General features: G+C 42.6%; 1 protein-coding gene and 1 long non-coding RNA gene across 5 annotated transcripts in view; one reads left to right on the top strand and one right to left on the bottom strand.

The window, feature by feature from the left end:
• The window catches only part of LOC308596946, a 60915-nt gene that overhangs the window by 7792 nt on the left and 32773 nt on the right, over positions 1–20350 (bottom strand). The window contains exon 3 of the long non-coding RNA XR_014012748.1: positions 5821–5943. This is a non-coding gene — a long non-coding RNA (uncharacterized lncRNA). The remainder of the gene's footprint in view (positions 1–5820; positions 5944–20350) is intronic.
• The window catches only part of IGF1 (insulin like growth factor 1), a 76601-nt gene that overhangs the window by 33148 nt on the left and 23103 nt on the right, over positions 1–20350 (top strand). The gene's annotated exons all lie outside the window — the stretch shown is intronic.

The raw sequence follows: 20350 nt of genomic DNA, 5'->3' as shown, positions 1-20350 counted from the left end.
AGTTTTTAGAGGAGGGAAATCTGTAGGCATGCCACCCATAGGCATTCCCTCCATAACACGCACAGACATTTTCCCTTACTTTTTAGGAGGAAAAAAGTGAGTGTTATGGTGCAAAAAATAAGGTAGTTTGTTCTCTTATCACTAAAGTATCTTATCACTAAAGTCCTCATTGGTACCCTAGACTTTCAGTTATAGTAATGAAACCTCATGCCACATGTATTGATATATACTATCTGTGTTCCTGGCTGAGTCTTATATACCTTGATGAAGTGCTGTGATAATTGTACCACTGAGTTAATTGTAATCCTATGCTCCACTGTGGTGTAGGGTCAGAGAAGAAGTAAATAGAGGGAAAGGCTGGAGAAACCCTTTGTGAGGAAAGGTTACAAAAGACAGCGGGGGGGGCATGATAAAGATACCCAGTGTGGAGAAACTGGATAGATAATTTTTCTCTGTTTCTCTTAATGCGAGACTGTGGAGAAGATTCTCCACAGTGCATAGTTAAACTAAGGAATTTGCTGCCACAATATGCAATGGTGGGCCACCAACTTAGATGGCTTAAAAGGGGGGTTAGAAAAAATCACAAAGGATAAAGCTATCAGTAGATACTAGTCATGATATCTATATGTTATATCCAGCACCAAGTTGGCAGCTATGGGGAACAGGAAGCTGAACTAGGTAGGTCTTTGGTCTGATCCAACAGGACTCTTAAGTTATCTCTTGAGAAACTCCGTTTTCCACAAGAGACTTTTAACTTACACCACCTTTTGTTACAGGTATAATGTTATACCACCATCAGGGATAGAACCAACTACTAAGCAAACATGAACACCTGTGTTGAGAACAACACCCATTCCACCCCTTCAAATGCACTTAGCTCTGCTAAATTTTTGTCCTTTTACTGCAGGACACCCACAGTCATAGTTTGCACAAGTGTTAGCCATCACTGCAGAGGGCTCACAACACTGGTGCATTTTTCCCCATAGGGAAACCGCTGGTGCAAGGGAGTTTAGGAGCAATTCTATCATAGATGGATATCCTGTGCCAGGTCCTGCTAATTTTGTGTTTTTTATACATAACTGTACAAAATAAATGCTCTTTTAGTCTTTAGCTATGCATTGTGGCATTATTTTACTGTTGTATTATTATTTAGTACTCTATATTAAATTTGTATACTGCTCTATACCCGTAGATCTCAGAGTGGTCCAGAACATATAATATGTTGCAGTAATCTAACTTAGAGGTTACCAGAGCATGGACATCAGTAGTTAGGTTTTCCCTGTCCAGATATGGGTGCAGCTGGGCCACCAGCTGAAGTTGATGGAAGGCACTCCACGCCATTGAGGCCACCTGAGCATCAAGTGACAGCAAAGTATCAATGAGTGCCCCCAAGCTACGTACCCACTCCTTCAGAGGGAGTTTAACCCCATCAAGAGCAGGCAACTTCCCAGCCATCTGGTCTAGGGAACCGCCCACTAACAGTGCCACAGTCTTATCTGGATAGAGCTTCAGTTTGTTGGCTCTCATCCAGTCCATTATTGAAGTAAGATGACAGCCCAGAACATCCACTGCCTCCCGTGCAGGTGTACAGGAGAAAGAAGTAGAGCTGTGTGTCATCAGCATATTGCTGACAATATACTCCAAACCTCTGGATAACCCCACTCATGTAGATGTTAAACAGCATGGGGGATAAAATCGAATGCTGTGAACCCCACATTGAAGGCTCCATGGGGCTGAAAAGACTCCCCAAGCAACAGCCCTGGGGAAAGTCCACCCAAGTAGGACTGGAACCACCGCAAAGCGGTGCCACCCACTGAGATTGCAGCTCCAGAAGGATACTATGGTTCATGGTACTAAAAGCTGCTAAGAGGTCGAGGAGAATTAACAGGGAAACATTTTCTCTCCTCACAGAGGTCATTATACAGGGTGACCAAAGCAGTTTCTGTGCCAAAACCAGGCCTAATCCCGATTGTAAATAACTGGTTCAAATAATATTTTGGTGAAAATTATAGTGCCATCTTCTACTGTGTGGTGTGTGGCTTTTCTTTGATTTCCGAAAGCTCTGATTATTGCTTTCACGAAAGTGGCTGTACATTTCTCCTGTTACTAAAGTCCTGATGAACAAACAAGGGCGATACCAGGAAGTGTTATGTGTTTGATTCAAATGCATGTCTTCCCAAAGATCACTGATGATTCAAAACAGATGAATCTTAAAGATGTCAAAACAGATTTAAATTTTAAAATAAATCCAATTTGATGGCACTATTAGCAATCAAGTAATAGACAACAGATTTTTATTTCAAATCATTCTTTTTTTTTTTTAGATTATGACACAAGCAGAGGCCACCCAGTTTAAATAAAAACAGGGGGTGTAATTCCCAAAAATGCAACTGCCGTGGTACCTCGGGTTACATATGCTTCAGGTTACATACGCTTCAGACTCCGCTAACCCAGAAATAGTACCTCGGGTTAAGAACTTTGCTTCAGGATGAGAACAGAAATCGCACAGCGGCAGTGCGGCAGCAGGGGGAGGCCCCATTAGCTAAAGTGCTGCTTCAGGTTAAGAACAGTTTTAGGTTAAGAACGGACCTCTGGAACGAATTAAGTACTTAACCCAAGGTACCACTGTATAGTTGCTCAGGACAGATGTCTCAAAGACGTTAGAGACGTTAGAGAACAACAGGAGATTAGCAAATTAGAGGCTATATATATATATATATCATACTATACCATACTGTTAGTCTTGTAGAGGTAAATAAACATTTGACAAACATGTTTAACTTATCTTGAGCTTCATATTATGCAGGCCACAGTCAAACTGTATGACTCATTCTATACAGGTAGCGATGCGGGAGAAATTCAATTTAGTTTGCATTTAAAGTTAAAACTACTTAATTCACACTTTCTGTAACGATATGAGAACCAAAACACAGCCATCATTTGAACTTTGCACTGCTCTGAATTTTGTGGTGCAGTTCTCCAACCAAAAAAATAAAAATGCATAGGTTGGGGAGAATATTCATAAAATGCATATAGCATACAAAAATGCACTATATTAGGGAAATTGCTTGTGTATGTGTGTGTGTGTGTGTGAACACTGCATACAAAAAGGTATTTATTAGCAAAAATTCACACTAATATATTGACAAATTTTCATGATTTGATTTCTTTCCCATCCCACAAATTGCTGCAGAAAAATGTGGAGAACCAGATCTTAGATTAGAAAAATGGGAAACTGAGAGGATCAAAGTTCATTCTCGATCCATCCCTATATACAAGTATAAATTAAAAGTCAGAAACTTCCTGATGGAGAGGAACATAGAGTGGACAGCTAAAAGGTCTGACAATGTTAATGATGAGGGCAAGAAAAGATCTACACAAAGTCCGTACAGTATCTACACAGCTACCAAATAGGGATCTGTGCCAGACATGCATGCCATGGTTAAGAGAAAAGAAAATGGGCTGAAAAGGAGGATAACCCCTTTGACTGCTCTATACAAAACTTCCAAGGAAACTGAAAGCTTATGAGTGTCACCCTACTGAGCCAATAGGATGCCACTGGCATCGTCCAATAAAAGCTTTCATTGGATGGAACATTAGTTGAAGTGTATATTCTCCAAACATTAGTACAGTTGTATTCAGAAGTCAAACAGAATCCGTTCCAGAAGTCCGTTCAACTTCCAAAACATTTGACTTCCAAAGTGTGACTTCTGCAGCCAATCGGAAGCTACAGAGGCCCTGTTGGACGTTCGACTTCCCAAAGAACGTTTGAAAACCGGAACAGTAACTTCCTGTTTTTGATCGTTCTGGAGCCGGAACGTTCAACTCCCAAGGCATTCAGGAGCCAAGGTACAACTGTACCTCAAATGAGCTAGCATAGCTTAGGGTTGCTTTATTATTTGTCTAGAACTGGCTGTTCTCTCAGCTGGTCAGATTTTTGAAGACAATTGTAGATTATTAGATTATTGTCAAGTTAGTTCGCATTTCTGTTTTTCTGCCACCAGAAATTGACGTTTCCCCCAGATCTTTTAACACTTTTTGAGACCCAGAATCCAAATATATATTACACCCTTTTGATTACTTCACTGCATGCACTCTTAGCTTTTCAAAAATTGACTGCTCCTCAGTATTATCCAGGCTAGGTGTTTAAAGCAGATAGGTTTACTGCTAGCTACTGAATCATCAGCAATTCTCCTACTTGAACTTCAAGATACACCAGTCACTTTAAAAAAGAGAGAGAGAGAGAGTAAGGGCTGACCTAAAGATTTGACTTCCTGTCACACAGAACATCCTAATACACTTAAAATGAATCTTCTGATAAGAATATGAGAGGCATTCAGCGAAAACTAATAATTCATGACATGAGTTTAAAATAATGATGGCTGAAACTGAAGGGACATATAGTCTGCATTTGCATTTTAAAAATTAACAAAGGTTACTCAGGGTTCCAAGTGCTGGCTTTTCCTAGAAATTTAGATATTCCTCTTTTTTTTTAAAAAAGGCCCACAAATTGGGATTCAAAGTACACAAACAACAGGAAACTGTAAGAACAATCAAAACCCATTCAAGTACACTTAATGCAAGTCTTCTGGCATAATGCGTGTTTTATAAGGTGATTCATATCTTCTTCACTGAACATTAAAAATACCAGGTAAGGAGCTCTGCCACTGTGGTAAATTGTCTTTTGTCCTCGTGACTTGGAGAAGCAAGAATAGGTATAATTTGTTTGGCTGATGCCAGCAACAAGTGCTATTTTAGTGCCAGAGAGCAAAGTTAAATGCAGACATACCGTTTTGCAAGCACAAGATCACTCTGATAAGTGATTTTCAGGCTTGTATGCATGGAGAACATCATCATCATCATAATGATAATAATAATAAAATTTTATTTATACCCCGCCCTCCCTGGCCAGAGCTGGGCTAAGGGCAGCTAACACCAGTAAAATCACAATAAAAACATAATAGGGGAGGGGGGGACAATTTAAAATATGGGTTAAAATACAATTTAAAAAGCAGCCTCATTTTAATAGTAGCCCATAGTTCAAAACCATAAGGGGAGGGAAACATAAGAGTCCAAACCAAAGGTCAGGCGGAACAGCTCTGTCTTGCAGGCCCTGCGGAAATATGTCAAGTCCCGCGGGGCCCTAGTCTCCTGTGACAGAGTGTTCCACCAAGTCGGGACCAGTACTGAAAAGGCCCTGGCCCTAGTTGAGACCACCTTGCGACTTGGGACCTCCAAAGTGTTGTCATTTGTGGACCTTAAGGTCCTCCGTGGGGTATACCAGGAGAGGTGGACACTTAGAGATGCTGCCAAAGAAGGGTGTGCCATGTGTTGCTACCTGCCCTTTTGACTTTTGCCATGTCCAGAGTGCACCCCTGGAATTGTCTCAGTAATGTAACTTGCTTATCTTAAGAGCATATACTAAGAGCATAAGAACATAGAAACATAAGACAAGCCCAACTGGATCAGACCAAAGGCTTGTTGTTGTTTAGTCGTTTAGTCGTGTCTGACTCTTCGTGACCCCATGGACCAGAGCACGCCAGGCACTCCTGTCCTCCACTGCCTCCCGCAGTTTGATCAAACTCATGCTGGTAGCTTCAAGAACACCATCCAACCATCTCATTCTCTGTCGTCCCCTTCTCCTTGTGCTCTCCATCTTTCCCAACATCAGGGTCTTTTCCAGGGAGTCTTCTCTTCTCATGAGGTGGCCAAAGTATTGGAGCCTCAGCTTCACGATCTGTCCTTCCAGTGAGCGCTCAGGGCTGATTTCCTTCAGAATGGAGAGGTTTGATCTCCTTGCAAAGGAGACCAAAGGCTTACCTAGTGCAATATCCTGTTCCTCACAGAGGCCAACAGATGCCTCTAGGAAGACTGTGAAATTGCCCCCTGACTCTCCCACTGTTGTTCCCAAGCGACTGATATTCAGGGGTTTTAGATTTAACTCTGCAAAAAAGAAAATAAAGCAGTTTGTGGGAAAGCAAGTTATGCACCTTTTGTTTTAAATGATATTCAGACGCAAGAATCATTTTTAGAATTTGTCCCAACTGTAAAATGTATCCTTTCAATTTGTCCTGAGGGATTAAAAAGATGTAAAATTATATTCCTTACTGGATCCATGGTCTAAGCATAGACCCTTAAGCCAGTGTGTCAGTGGTTTGAAAACTGAAACACAATTCCAGTACACAAGAGGCAATTAGGAAGAAAAAATGTGTGGGTAGAGAGTTGGAGTCACATAATACTAAATCATGAAAATAACTACTAACATTCCCACTGAAATTACGTTTTTGATCATGGCTTTCCTGCATCATATGTGTACAATGTCAGCAGATGAAACAGTGTCAAATGACAGCTTTGCCAGAAAAAAATTATCCATTGGTGTAAGGAATATCTTATATGAAACTTATTATACCAGCTCACCTTAGACTTCTGTAATAGAATCTACTGAGGGAGCAGATTATTGCCCAGCTTCCATGTAAACAGTGAGAAATCTACTTATTGACCCCAGTTCACTGAAATTTCTGGAAAACAACAGTGCACGTTTGGAAGGGCCATGCTTGAGCATGAAAAGAAATATATTGAATGCTTTTAAAGATATAAAATTCCTAGAACTGTTGGAAAGACTCTTGCATGTGAACTCTCCCATCCAAGTTGCTCAAGAGTGTGACTCCAGTCGAGGAGGCTGACATCAGACTCTTGTGTAACCCATGAGCACAGCGATGCCAGTTTTGCAAACACATTCCGTAATTTTAAAATCTCACCAACATGTTATATATAGTTCAAGGTAGTTTTCCGAAGTATGAACTCATTTGTGTGCAGAGTTACTTCCTCTTTATTCAAAGGAAAGAGGCAATCTGAAGAACATAGTCAGGGGCAATAGAGCTTCCACAAAAAGGGTTCCATCTGTTTGCAGAAGAGCTGGCAATCCAGTGGCGGCTGATGCTCCTGGAAGGGGAGGAGATTTTTCTCCAATTCCTCCTTCTGCTTCCCATGCCATTCTGGAGAGTCTTCTGGAGAATCTCAGAAATCACCCTGTTATATTTGTGGCAAGCAGACTTTTTTTGCTCAAAGGAATAATTTTTTGCTCAAAGGAATAATTTCATTTCTTGCAGGTGCATCAGTATAGCAGGCAGAGTTCCATGGTAGGTGCTAATGGAACAGATGAGTGGCTTTTCCAACAATATCTAGGATTCCAAGTCTCTTTCCCTGGAGTGCTTCATGGCTGAAAGTTGTTGCATCCAATTTGATTATACAGTGGTACCTCGGGTTACATACACTTCAGGTTACATATGCTTCAGGTTACAGACTCCACTAACCCAGAAATAGTGCTTCAGGGTAAGAACTTTGCTTCAGGATGAGAACAGAAATTGGACTCCAGCAGCACGGCGGCAGCAAGAGGCCCCATTAGCTAAAGTGGTGCTTCAGGTTAAGAACAGTTTCAGGTTAAGAACAGACCTTCGGAACGAATTAAGTACTTAACCTGAGGTACCACTGTATATTGTACTTACGATAGCATAGTATTTCAGCAATAGGCATGTGTTTTGTATTCTGCTCATCTCTGCCACTTACTTTATTACTTAGATACACTTCATACATAACCTGACTGCCCAATCTCTCCCATGGTGAAGGAGTAGGAATATGTCCCTCTCCTCCCATAGTCACTTCCTCCCATAGTGTATGACACAATGGCTGCATGTACATCCTATTCAACCTCACTTTCCTTGCAACATGTTTTAGAAAATTCCCATAAGTTGGGTTCTCTATAGCCACCAGGGATGGAGGAGAAATCAATTCACACGTTCTGAAAACAATACACAAACAGAAGCACATCCATCCTTCAAAATCTGCATTTCTCTGAATTTTGCAAAGCAGCTCTCTAGCCAAGTAATGAGTACAAAACTGCACATATTAGGATAACCTGTGCATAAAAGCACATGTATTAGTGAAAATAACATACATATAGAAGAATATTGCTTTGCAAAAAAGTATGTTAGGCACAATTGCACACAAGCATATACATTAGGAAAAATTCACACTAAAATCCTTACAAAATTTTATTTATATATAACTCTACCTAACTACACACACACATATATATATAACAAAGGGATGTACAAATGTGGAGAACTGAACATAAATCTGGAAAAATTAGAAACAAAAACAGAAAGATTCATCCATCCCTAATTACCATACAAGTGATTTGAGAGAGCTCCCAAAATAATGTTTTTGAGGTCCAACTCAAAGCTTGGAGACAATTTTCTAGGGGGAGTTGCAAGCAGCAAGATACACAGAGACATTTTTCACTCCTGTTATAAAATTAAATTTCTGACGTTCAAATTAGAGTGCTTTCTGAATAAAGGCACAGCTCATTACTTCAGCCAAATCTGAGTGGCCCAGTGATGCCAGGTATTCCTGAGAGTTTGGCTGAGGAACAGGCCTTAAGTGACTAAGCACGTGATGAACAGAATAGTTCAAAAGTATTGTAGGTGTTTGCTAGTGGTGGTAACTAAGGAAGGGGCTGTGGGGACTAGAAAGCACATGAGGGATTCTTCAGAAAAAATATGGGATGTGCTCCAAATAGATCTTAACATGATGTTGCAACCTCAGTTGCTTCTCCTGTCTTAGAATGACCGCTCCACACTTAAAACGGGGGGCGCCCTTTGCGTGGACGCGCGCAGCCCCTAGATCTGGAGCGGCTCCAACAGCATAGGCTTGGTTTGCCTTCCCTCAGGTGGGATACCTGGAGGTTTCCGCCTACCTCTGTCAGTTGTCCAATCCCACCTGGGGGAAGCGTTGCCAAGGAGACCAGGCCAGGTAGGGGAGGGATTACCTGCCCACACAATAGAGGGAGGATCTTACCAATGAAAGTGCCATATCACTGCTACTAAATCTTCAGCCAGTACAATGTCTGACATGGAAGCTTACAACCTGAACTCATAAATTAAGAATGTCTACTCTATTAAATGACTTCTATAATTATTGCCAGCTTCAACACTAAAATGTTAGCAATAGGTTTGTATGCCTGAAATGCTGTGTTCTTTTTACAGCAAATCAGTTTGGATGATATTCTAGATCTTTGCCAGATGTGACAAAGGAACACTGAAGCCCAAAGCTTGCTTATCCTTAAATCACCCCTCTCACTCCTTTCCCCCTCACACACACACACTCTCCCCAAAGTGGGGAGAGAAAAAGATTTGAATTCTGATCTTTCAAGATAAATATTAATTTTTAAAGCTCTGCTGACCCTTATTACATTAAAATCAGTATGAGTAGATTTTAAAATGCTGGCGCTAAGAACATAAAACCTTTCCTAAGTCCCGATTATCAGCACAAAAGACCTAATGTAGTGACGTCACATTGGAAAGAAGGCAAGGATAATCTCCTGCTCATTGCCACATTATTGAGGAACTGAGAGTATTTCTGATGAATACACCTCTCGGCTCATACATATGCTTAATTAGGATTGACTTGGAACACTGCACGGTGCACAGATGGAACAAGTTACGGATTGTATAAGCGGCAATGTCTCTGGTTTTCAGCGTGGTTAAGTGTCTTGTCTTCCTACTGTACTGCAACACTTTCCAAGCATTTTTGAATATTTAACAAGTCTCCAATGGTGATTTCCTCCAGAACCAGATGTCGGCTTTGCAACTTTCTGCAGTATAAAGTTGACGGGAAAGGGTGGGGGGAGGAATGGAGAGAAAGAGGCACAGATCCGAGACTGCAATCCTAATCACACTTGCTAATGAGAAGCTCCACTAAATTGCATGGGGAATTACTTCCAAGCAAATGTGCACAGGTTTACACTGTCAGTGCTAAGTAGGAATATGATGGTTCCTAGTGTCACGTTATTTATTTGTTGTAATTAAATATATCCTAATAAGCTGTATTGTGGTTTGTTACACCTGCATATTCAAGGTGCAGATGGGATTCCAGATTGCACTACTCTTCCTGATTGCATGCCAACCACAACATTTTGTTTGCTCCTTATCAGCATTCTTTAGTCAACCTTTAATTGCTGGAAATTCTTAAAAAGATGAAAAGGTGGTGGGAAAGCCTTCCAAAGATTGCAATTTATTTTTAATGGCCTGCTGTCTGACTGCTAGAGGGATAAACAACATTACACAGAATGCAGCAGCCAACAGCTCCATTTCCAGAAAGTTATTAATAATTGTGAAGAGATCCAGTGACGTGCAGCAGAAAGTCGGCTCAGGCAGTTGGCATGGGAGGGGGGAATAGCAGTGATGGCAAATGCTTAAAACCTTTCCTTTGTTTTGGCAAAAGTGCTCATCTCTCTACATCTACTTGCAAGCTGGGAAATGCGGTAAAAATATTTGTTTACTTATTCAAGAATTATAGATGCATTAGCCACAATACTGAATCAGGCATGTGCCCTATGGCTCATAGGGCTGTCATCTGAGTCCAAGGCTCCCTTTCAGCTTCTAGGGGTACCAATGGGAAACTCAGGTCAAGGCACGAGGTGCAAACTGGATAGAGTTTTATTTTGTCTGGGTAGCATCAAACTTCTCTAGTCTAGCAGCTCTAGTGTGTTTGTGGAGCTTTCCAGGTTTATGTGTATTAATCTATGTCAAGGATGGGCAGGGACATTCGGTTGGCCCCCACCAAGGGCGCAGGCCCAGGGAGGCACACAAATTGTGCCCCTGGCTCAGAGTGGCTAGTAGCCCGCTCGTCGGCCCATCTGCATGCTCCCCAGGGTGCTCCTACACTGCTCTGGGCAGCCCGATGAAGCATGCAGGTTCCTCTGGGCAACTTGGCAGAGGAATCTGGTCGCTGGTTTGGGCCAACGCAGCAGCCCCCCAGTGCCCCCTCCCCAGTTGGCTGGTGGCACTGTTAGAAATGTGAGCAGAGTGCTCAGGGAAGAAAGATGAGAGAGCAGGCAAGAGCTGCAGGAGGAAGAAAGAAGGGAGGGAGGGAGGGGTCAGAAAGGAAGGCAGCAAGTGGAGAGAGGCAATCAGGCAGGCAGGCAAATGGAAGAGGAGGAGGAGGGGCAGAGTGGAGCAGACCCTTATGACCATGGAGGAAGTCACTGGAGGAGCACGAAAGGTGACAAAAAGCAAAGTTTTTTTCCATTTTGGGTCCATAGTCTGTCCCAGCTTTGGAGGGGCCAATATGTCTTCTTGCCAAGAGCACAGGGGAGCCTAGGTACACCTCTGAAAGTGGGGAACATGTAACCCTCCAGATATTGTTGGACTACATCTCTCATCATCCCTTACCAATGGGTCACGCTGGCTTGAGCCAATGGAAGTTGGAGTTCACCAACTTCTGCGGTGCCACAGGTTCTCCACCCCTGATCTTTTTCTCATTCTCTTCCATGAACGTGGGAATGTTCCATGGATGCCAGGGTGGTTCACAGTTAAATGAGTGGATTATTCCAGGGCATAATTATCAGGACAGCCCCTCCATGCAGAAGTTCTAAGAGCACATCAGAGCCCTCCTGGATTTGGATCGTGCCTTCATTAGAAGTTATAATTTATAATGAGTGTTACATCTACTTATTCTCAGGAGGCCTCTCCTTTGTTTCTGACTTAGCTAAAGCTTCAGAGTCCTGCTGTGTGTCATGCTTTAAACACAGATGCAATACGTTCAAGGTTCAGTCGCCAGCTTTTCCAGGTAGAGTTGAGAAAGACTCCTGACTGAAATCCTGGAAAGTCACTGGCCAGTTCCATCTTTCAGAAAAAGCAGGTACACAGGGTACCAATCAGAACTGGGGTCACAGAGAGGTTGGCTTAACTCTTTCCTGTACTCAGTTTTACCCACTGAAAATCCCCACCACTTGTTATTTCTTCCAAAGGTGCTGTTAGAATAACGTGTAGCTCACCCCCTCAATCTGTATTAGCATCACAAAATGTAAGACGGGAAGTCGTCCTGACTGTGATCTGTCATGGTATCATCCTGAGAGATGCCCAAAAGATAAAATATGTGTTCAGGTGTTCATCTGAACATGTGTGAGCTAAAACTGGGGATGGGGGACAGAGGTATGCATACAAGCTCCACACCCCAGCATCCTGGTCCTCCTCTCTCAGTCCCCAGCAACAACTCCCATCAGCCCCAGACATTTGGGCGGGTGAAGGCTGACAGTTAAGGAAGTCGTGCATTTCTAAATAACCTATTCAACTGTCCCCAAAAACCCTTTGTGTGCTTGTATTTGAGGGATGCCATTGAAACCCCAAACTGTCTTATCTTACAGGAATGGCAGGTGCTCCACACTTCCACAGATCAAATCCTTCCACTTTAAGGATGACAGGGCTACTGGGCAAAAAATATATGACTCCAAACAGTCAAGAACAACACGGCTAGTGACCTCTTCTCTAAACAGTGCAGTGAAAAGCTGTGACAGAATAATGTGGGCACAGCCAGGAAGGTGCCAAGACTGATTACACAATAACCCTATCATTATCCATGTATGAACTTTATTCCCTTTCTTCATTCTGCAATACTTTACAGCAGTCGCTTTCCACTTACTTGCTTTCCACTTACTCCTTTCCCTTTGAAGGGAAAGGAGGTGAAGACTCTTCTTCATATACTACATACAGTGGTGCCTCGCAAGACGAAATTAGTTCGTTCCACGAGTTTTGTCGTCTTGCGATTTTTTTCGTCTTGCGAAGCACGGTGTCGGGAAAGTTTTGGAAAAGCTTCAAAAATCACCAAAGTCTTTAAAAACCTCAAAAAAGGCTACCACACCGCGTTCTATGAGTTGCTCCTCGAAGTCAAGTCGCAACTGTATTAACGGTGTTAAGAAAAAGGAAACAAACTTGCAAGACGTTTCCGTCTTGCGAAGCAAGCCCATAGGGAAAATCGTCTTGCGAAGCAACTCAAAAAACCAAAAACCCTTTCGTCTAGCGAGTTTTTTCTCTTGCGAGGCATTCGTCTTGCGAGGTACCACTGTAGTAGGATTCAAATACTGTCTATTCTATTGTGGACCAAATGTCTTGAACAGTGTTATTACTGCATTTATTATTTTTTAGCCTCATTTTTCCTTTCAGGAGCTTAGGCTGGGTAGACAGGGTAGACAGACTTCAGACTTGTTAAATCTACTTTGCTTTTTATTAGAACCTCAAGTGTTTGAACAACATGCACTCTGTAACATTTGAGAAGTGGTCTTCCTCTCTTCCTCAGTTATGAGAAGGGCCATAGCTCAGTGGTAGAGCACAGGTCTTGCATGCAAAAGGTCCCAGGTTCAATTCCCAAGCATCTCCAGGTAGGATGGTGAAGGACCTCTTTTTGGAATCTTGTAGAGCTGTTATCACCATAAACCAGAGGTGGAAAGCCTATGACCCTCAATGGCTTGTTGGACTTCCAGCAGCCCACATGGCACAGTCTACATGGCCAAAGTCTCAGGAAGATGGGAGCTGGGATTGATGGGAGTCCAACAACATCTGATGGACCACAAGTTAACTACCCTGGGATGGGCAACACTTAACTAGACGGCATCTCCCCATCTTTCACACCTCTCAGCTTTCTGAGCCATGGATCCATACTGATCAAATCAGTTACTAGACTGGGGAGCGATAACTGCTCCCTCAGCACACTGTCACAGCTTGTAGCAATATTGCAAGCCAAAACAGGGCATTTTCATGCTGATACATTACAGTTAGCAAACAATAATGTTACATGATCATACATGTACATCAGGGATGGAGAACCTATGAACCTCCAGAGGTGGTTGGGCAACAGCTCCCATCATCCTCAGCCAGCTGATGGTCACAGGTGATGGGTGTTCGTTTGTATGTATGTATTATTATCACTATCTATGTATTACCTGCCCTCCACCCTAAGGTCCCACACTGAGTTACAGCATTAAAACACAACTCACAATCATAAAAATGAATGTAGCCCAACAACACCTGGAGGGCCACAGATTCCCCACTCCTGATATACATAATGCACAGTAGTGACATAGGGTATACCAGGAGTAAAATGGGGATGGAACAAGGCATTGTTCACCTATCCACTTTACAAATTGGTTTTTAACCAATAGGGACATGGCTATGTCTCTGTGCAGACCTACACAATGTAGTTGAAATATAACAACAACTTACAGGCAGTACAGTAAGGTGGATGATCTACTCCATTCGTCATGGAAACCACAGTGCAAGTCAATCCTTACTGAGTCACTGCTATGCAAATCTTTCAGAGTTAGAAATTATAAGGAGCTGCGGCCTTATATTGAGGCTCCTTACATATTAATCTACCTACAATGTCATTGGGTGGGTGTAGATGCAGCCACCCCACTGCTGGGATCACCTACATCTGTTTCGAAATAGACACACTGCAATGAGCTTTTATTTTTGGCATGAATCCAGCTTCCCACGAAGCACTTCCTCAGAGCAAAAAATATGCAATACAGTGGTACCTCGGGTTAAGTACTTAATTCATTCCTGAAGTCCGTTCTTAACCTGAAACTGTTCTTAACCTGAAGCACCACTTTAGATAATGGGGCCTCCTGCTGCCGCCGCGCCGCCGGAGCACGATTTCTGTTCTCATCCTGAAGCAAAGTTCTTAACCTGAGATACTATTTCTGGGTTAGCGGAGACTGTAACCTGAAGCATATGTAACCCAAGGTACCACTGTATGTCTAGATTGCATGTAGACTATGTAGAACCAAATAAGAAAACTGAGTCTCCATTGAGTAAAATGTTATGTGTATGCAACCCGAGTCAGACCATTGGTCCGTCTTGCCATCTACACTGAGTGGCAGTGCACTTTAGGATTTCAATTAAAGGCCTTCCTAGGGATGCCAAGGATTGAACTTGAGACCTTCTGCATGCAGTGCAGATGATCTACCAATGAGTCACAATCCCTCACCTCGAAGTCTGAAAAACTTTGGGAAAAACATCACACAATCAGACTTCACCCCTGCCCCAGTGGGGTACACAAAGTACATTCACTATGTAGGCAAATTCTAAAACAAAGGTTTTGCACTTTCAAATAAATATAGGGACCAGGCAAAGAAAATTTTGCGTGGAAACATTATTCTTTTCTAGATCTAGCTTCAGCGTGATCCAGCTTTTCTATAATTTATGATGTTTGTTTAATCCAGAGTTTGAATCCAATGAAACAAAGGAAAGAACAGTTGCCAATTAAAAAATAATAAAGTACTGCTGAGAAACATCTTTAAATGTTCTTAGGATTCATGTCAAACTCTCAGAAAACTTGGACTGGAAATAGTGCAAGAAAGGAATTACTATGATTACTTTAGAAGCCTAACTGTAAGGGAAAACTGAATTTATTGAACATTAAAAAGACTAACAACTGAAAGACCAACAAATATGAATGTGGAAAAGTCTCAAGAGTTTTTCCCTGTAAGAAGTGGAGGAAGAAGGGGGGAAATTCCTTTTCTTTTCCAATTAAAAGCTTATTAACTTATTAGAGAATGTATGGGAATACTGTGGCCAGGATTCAATGTCTTGCACCACTAGTTCCATGCACTCGGTGGGACTTGGAGACTGGGTTCTTCTAACAACATCCCACTATGCCACATGGTAAATCACTTTGGAAACAGAAAGAACTTTCTTAAAAATATCAAAATTCAACTGAGCATACCCAAACCCCTGATGTGCCTAATGCTGCAGTTTGGATATGATTCCCTTTTGGATTTCTCTCTCTCATACATATATAGAGGGGGTGTGTGGGAGAGTTCTAAGATGTTTCCATCAGTAGAGAAATCAGTGTGGGTTGCCCTGAAATACTACCCAGTGAGTATCTCAATCTTGAGAGTTGATAGCCTGATGTTTTTGCACTGCTACCATTGGTGTCTGGACAGCTATAGCACCACAAAATCAGGACCAAAAAACAATAACCTGAACTTTTGTAATATAAAAAGTTACAGGATTTCAGTAGGAAGTTACAGCATGTGTACCCAAAACCTATTGAGGTGCAAACAGTATTGAATGAAGGTTCGCATGTGACTGTCTTATGAGCATGAATCATAACGAATGCACAACAAGACGGATTAAATTACGCAATTGATTTTCTCTGGATTGCCTCATACAAAAAGCAAACTGAGTGCCTGGCGTTCTCTGGTCCATGGGGTCACGAAGAGTCAGACACAACTAAATGACTAAACAACAACAACATTTGGCATACAATTTAGATACTGGAAAAATATCAGCCTTTGATATTTTAAAATGCACGTCTTTATACAGGATGTTGATTAAGGTGTATTGAAAAAATATTCAGGCACTAGCATCAACAAAGGCTTCATTGTTATTGTTGAGATGGGAAGTAAATTTATTTACTGCTAATGTGGATTCATTCATTCGAATCCCCGCAGCGGGGTGAGCTCCCGTCTTTTGGTCCCAGCTCCTGCCCACCTAGCAGTTCGAAAGCACGTAAAAGTGCAAGTAGATAAATAGGTACCGCTTTATAGCAGGAAGGTAAACAGCGTTTCCGTGTGCTGCGCTGGTGCCGGCTCGCCAGAGCAGCTTCGTCACGCTGGCCACGTGACCCGGAAGTGTCTCCGGACAGCGCTGGCCCCCAGCCTCTTAAGTGAGATGGGCGCACAACCCTAGAGTCGGACACGACTGGCCCGTACAGGCAGGGGTACCTTTACCTTTTTAATGTGGATTCATAGCCCACTGAAGGGTTGAACAAAACTTGTTGAATAAAAGCATTGTATGCTGATTTCTGCTGATGTTGAACTTTGATGCATCTCCAGGGGAAGGGAATTCCAAGACTGCTGAGAGGAAGATATCAAGAATGTCCAACAGTTCAATCCTATGCAGAATTCTTACTGAATTCAATGGGATGCTTGAGGAATTCATTTTCTGTGAATTCTGATAGCAGCTGGTAGTACATTGAAATATACTAAAGTACTCAGCTTAAAAAAAAATATCCATAAGAAATACAATTCTCAAATGAAAGCCAAACCAGGACAGAACAGACTTAGTAGTTAGCAATTCAATTCAATTTGCATATCACTTCACACTGCCAGAGTGTGATTTACAGGGGCAACATACAAATATACAATAAAAATCCATTAAAACAAGACAAATATACTAAAAGTGGCAAGATGCAAAAGTGACACAGACCAGAAATAGATCAGTCTGTACCTACTCCAAAGTAGAGGTGTATACAGCCTCTGTGTCCTTGCTGTCCTGATTTGGCTTTTGGATGATTTAAAATAACTCAGTTGTATGCATCAGAGCCCAATGGTACTTTGGGTGAGTGCTCACAAAAGGCTCCAGTTGCGTGTCGAGACTCTGAGACCACCCCCTCACTGATGAATAAGACCCTGGCTGGCAGGTGAATGACATGGCTGGGAACCTCCGGGGGATGCGGGACTTCATCCCCTGCCCCCACAGGGGAGTGGGTGGCCACGTGGTCCACTGCAACTCCTCCCCACTGGGAAGTGGAACGGATTTGTCAGGAGACAGACTGAGGAGAGGTGTGAGAGAGTGACAGGAAACAAAAAAGGAAGAATACAACAAATGCCAAAAACACGACAACTGGCTTCATCAGCTTCTAATTATGTTATCACAGTCCTTAATAAATCTGGCAATTCCCTTTTTGTGTCCAACACAGCATTTTTCTTGCCAAAGTATCATATTTGTTTTCTGGCAGCCTTCAGCTTTCCAGCCATGGAATCTGACCTAGGCTTGTAAACTCTGACGAGCTGGCAACACACTTGCCCTCTAGAGCATTATATTGGTCTAAAGCAATACATCATATCAGCTCCCACTCTCTTGTTGGCCTTTATCTCGAAAGAATCCTGAACACTATAAAAATTTCCGCCTCAAATCCCAGATCAATACTGCCTATAGGTTCTGCTTTTCACACCAACACAGCTGGCTCCAGAAACTACTGTGTTGAGGATAGAGGCCATATCATGTGCTATGTAGACTTAATAGCTTCCCAACGGCAGCAGCCTTAGAAAGAGGGCATAGTGCAGTGCAACTATGTGTGAGAGTAAACACTTTCCAAAGTACAGAGTTTACAGCAAGATTGGGAGAATGAGAGATAAAAATAAAATAAAACAAAGATTAAGCAATTTGGGAAAGGGGGGGAAAAACTGCTACTGGAAGCAGATTCCTCGAAGAGGAAAGTCTATTGCCCTGTTTGATTGCGAGACATGTCTAGCAACCAAATTAAAAATTAACACAACCTGTTGATTTTATAACCTATTCTTCCGTAATGCGTGCAAAGATGTTGGCAAGGCTTTCTGTGAAAGACCAGGGTCATCCACGTGTTCCAAGATGGGCACCAACCTCAAACAAATATTAGAAGAGTCCCATATATTCATTCATAAGATTTATGCCCTGCTTCCCAAACAAAGCTCCCACACTTCACTGTCAGGAAGCATCAAGATTCTGCAAATCACCAAGAACCGCCATCTCCAACTTGGTGAGCTCCATATGTTATTGGACAACAGCTCCCATCAACCCTGACTGTTGAGTCTGCTGCCTGGGTGGAAGGGAGTTGTGGTTCATAGCATCTGGAGGACCCTGGGTTAGGATGGGCCAGCCATGGGGGTGTGGTGGTCCCAGAGGACCACCAATGAACAATGATTGAGAATTATGCTTGCCTCTACCTGGAGCTTGATTCCATGTCCTCCTAGAAATGTTAGGAAACAGGAAACACATGGGCCACAGATGATTTCATTCACGCTGTTAATTGTTCTTAGTAGAGGACTTGGTGATGAAGCTTGATATCCCCTGGCATTCTGAAAGAGAATTAACTACAGTGGTGCCTCGCAAGACGAAATTAATCCGTTCCGCGAGTCTCTTCGTCTTGCGGTTTTTTCGTCTTGCGAAGCACGGCTATTAGCGGCTTAGCGGCTATTAACGGCTTAGCGGCTTTAAGAAAAAGAAAACAAACTCGCAAGAACTCGCAAGACGTTTCGTCTTGCGAAGCAAGCCCATAGGGAAATTCGTCTTGCGGAACGACTCAAAAAACGGAAAACTCTTTCGTCTAGCGAGTTTTTCGTCTTGCGAGGCATTCGTCTTGCGAGGTACCACTGTAATCAAGGCTGTAATTCAGTACTCACTTATTTGGGAGTAAGTCCCACCAAATTTAATGGGACTTACCTCTGAGTAGTGTATAGGATTGTGCTGTAAACCACTTTAAAATGTGTATCCTGCATTTCTTTCTGGAGGTGGGGGGAGCCAAAGCTGCTAAATAAGAGGCAACTAAAAACTACCGCCACAAAGGTCAAAATTGTGGTGTATGAATAAGCAGCAGGTACAGCTGCAACTGAGAATACAATGCAGCAGTGTTAAGAAAACAAATTGACAACTAACCAAAGGAGGCAGGGAGGATTGCGGACCCCCTGTTTTTCAAAAGCCAAGTCATGGATCCCCTACTTTTGAAAATGTTTATACCTCTATGGTAGTTTCTATGTGAATGGTGCCTCGGATCCCCTGGGTGGGCTACAAGCAATCCCTGGGGTCCGTGGACCACCAATTGGGAACTCACCAACCTCATTCTGCCTTCACCCAGCCCTCACCTGCCTGCCTTCTTATTACATCTACTCCAGCCGTGGCACTGCTCAGGGTCCTTGCAGTACTCAGCAAGGAAGAGGATGGGGATATAACTAGAACGAGTTTGTTCTGCTGTCATTGGCTCTGGCTTCAGTTACCATTGGCTCTCTGACTTCATTTACTGTTGGTCTCCCTGCCCTCCACCCTTCCAATCCCATTGAGCATCAGCCACCACTAAAACCAATACAGTTGTACCTTGGATCCTGAACACCTTGCTACTTGAACGTTTTGGCTCCCAAACCCAGAAGTGAGTGTTCTGGTTTGTGAATGTTCTTTGGAACCTGAACATCCAATTTTGTGGCTTCTGCAGCTTCCGGTTGCGTGCAGGTAGCTCCTGCAGCCAATTGGAAGCCACGCCTTGGTTCGACAACTAAGGTACAACTGTAGTAGTAAACCAAAACAGAGCCCTTAGCAGAAAAGGCAGCAATAAGGGAATCCAGTCAGGTGACTTCTGAAAGCTTGGCCCAAAAGAGTGTTTGATAGTGCAAGCCTATGCATTTCCACTGAGTTCAGTGGGGCTTACTCCCAGGTCTGTGGGGTAGAGATCTGCAGCCTTAGCATGCTGATAGATACTTTATATTCTCCTTGCAAACTCAGCATACATGCTCTCTTGTGATAACTCTCTTAGGATTTATGAGAACAAAATGTTTCACAGTAAGTTTTCTTTAAAAAAATCAGTGTTTAATGCAAATAAGTTCATTCAACATGTAAACATATGCTACGTTTGGCAAAGAGAAACTGTTGCAAACACACTTGTTTTACAACTGTTATTGCTAAAATATAAATGCAAGTTTAAAACAAAGCCCTCAGGAGGTGAAATCCAGAGTAGGCTTTTTTAAAAAAATTAAATGAGA

This window comes from Podarcis bocagei (genome assembly GCF_964188305.1).
Source record: "Podarcis bocagei genome assembly, chromosome: 10".
Lineage (NCBI taxonomy): Eukaryota > Metazoa > Chordata > Lepidosauria > Squamata > Lacertidae > Podarcis > Podarcis bocagei.
Note: the sequence above shows the minus strand (reverse complement) of the source record. Positions and strands in the feature narration are given on the sequence as shown.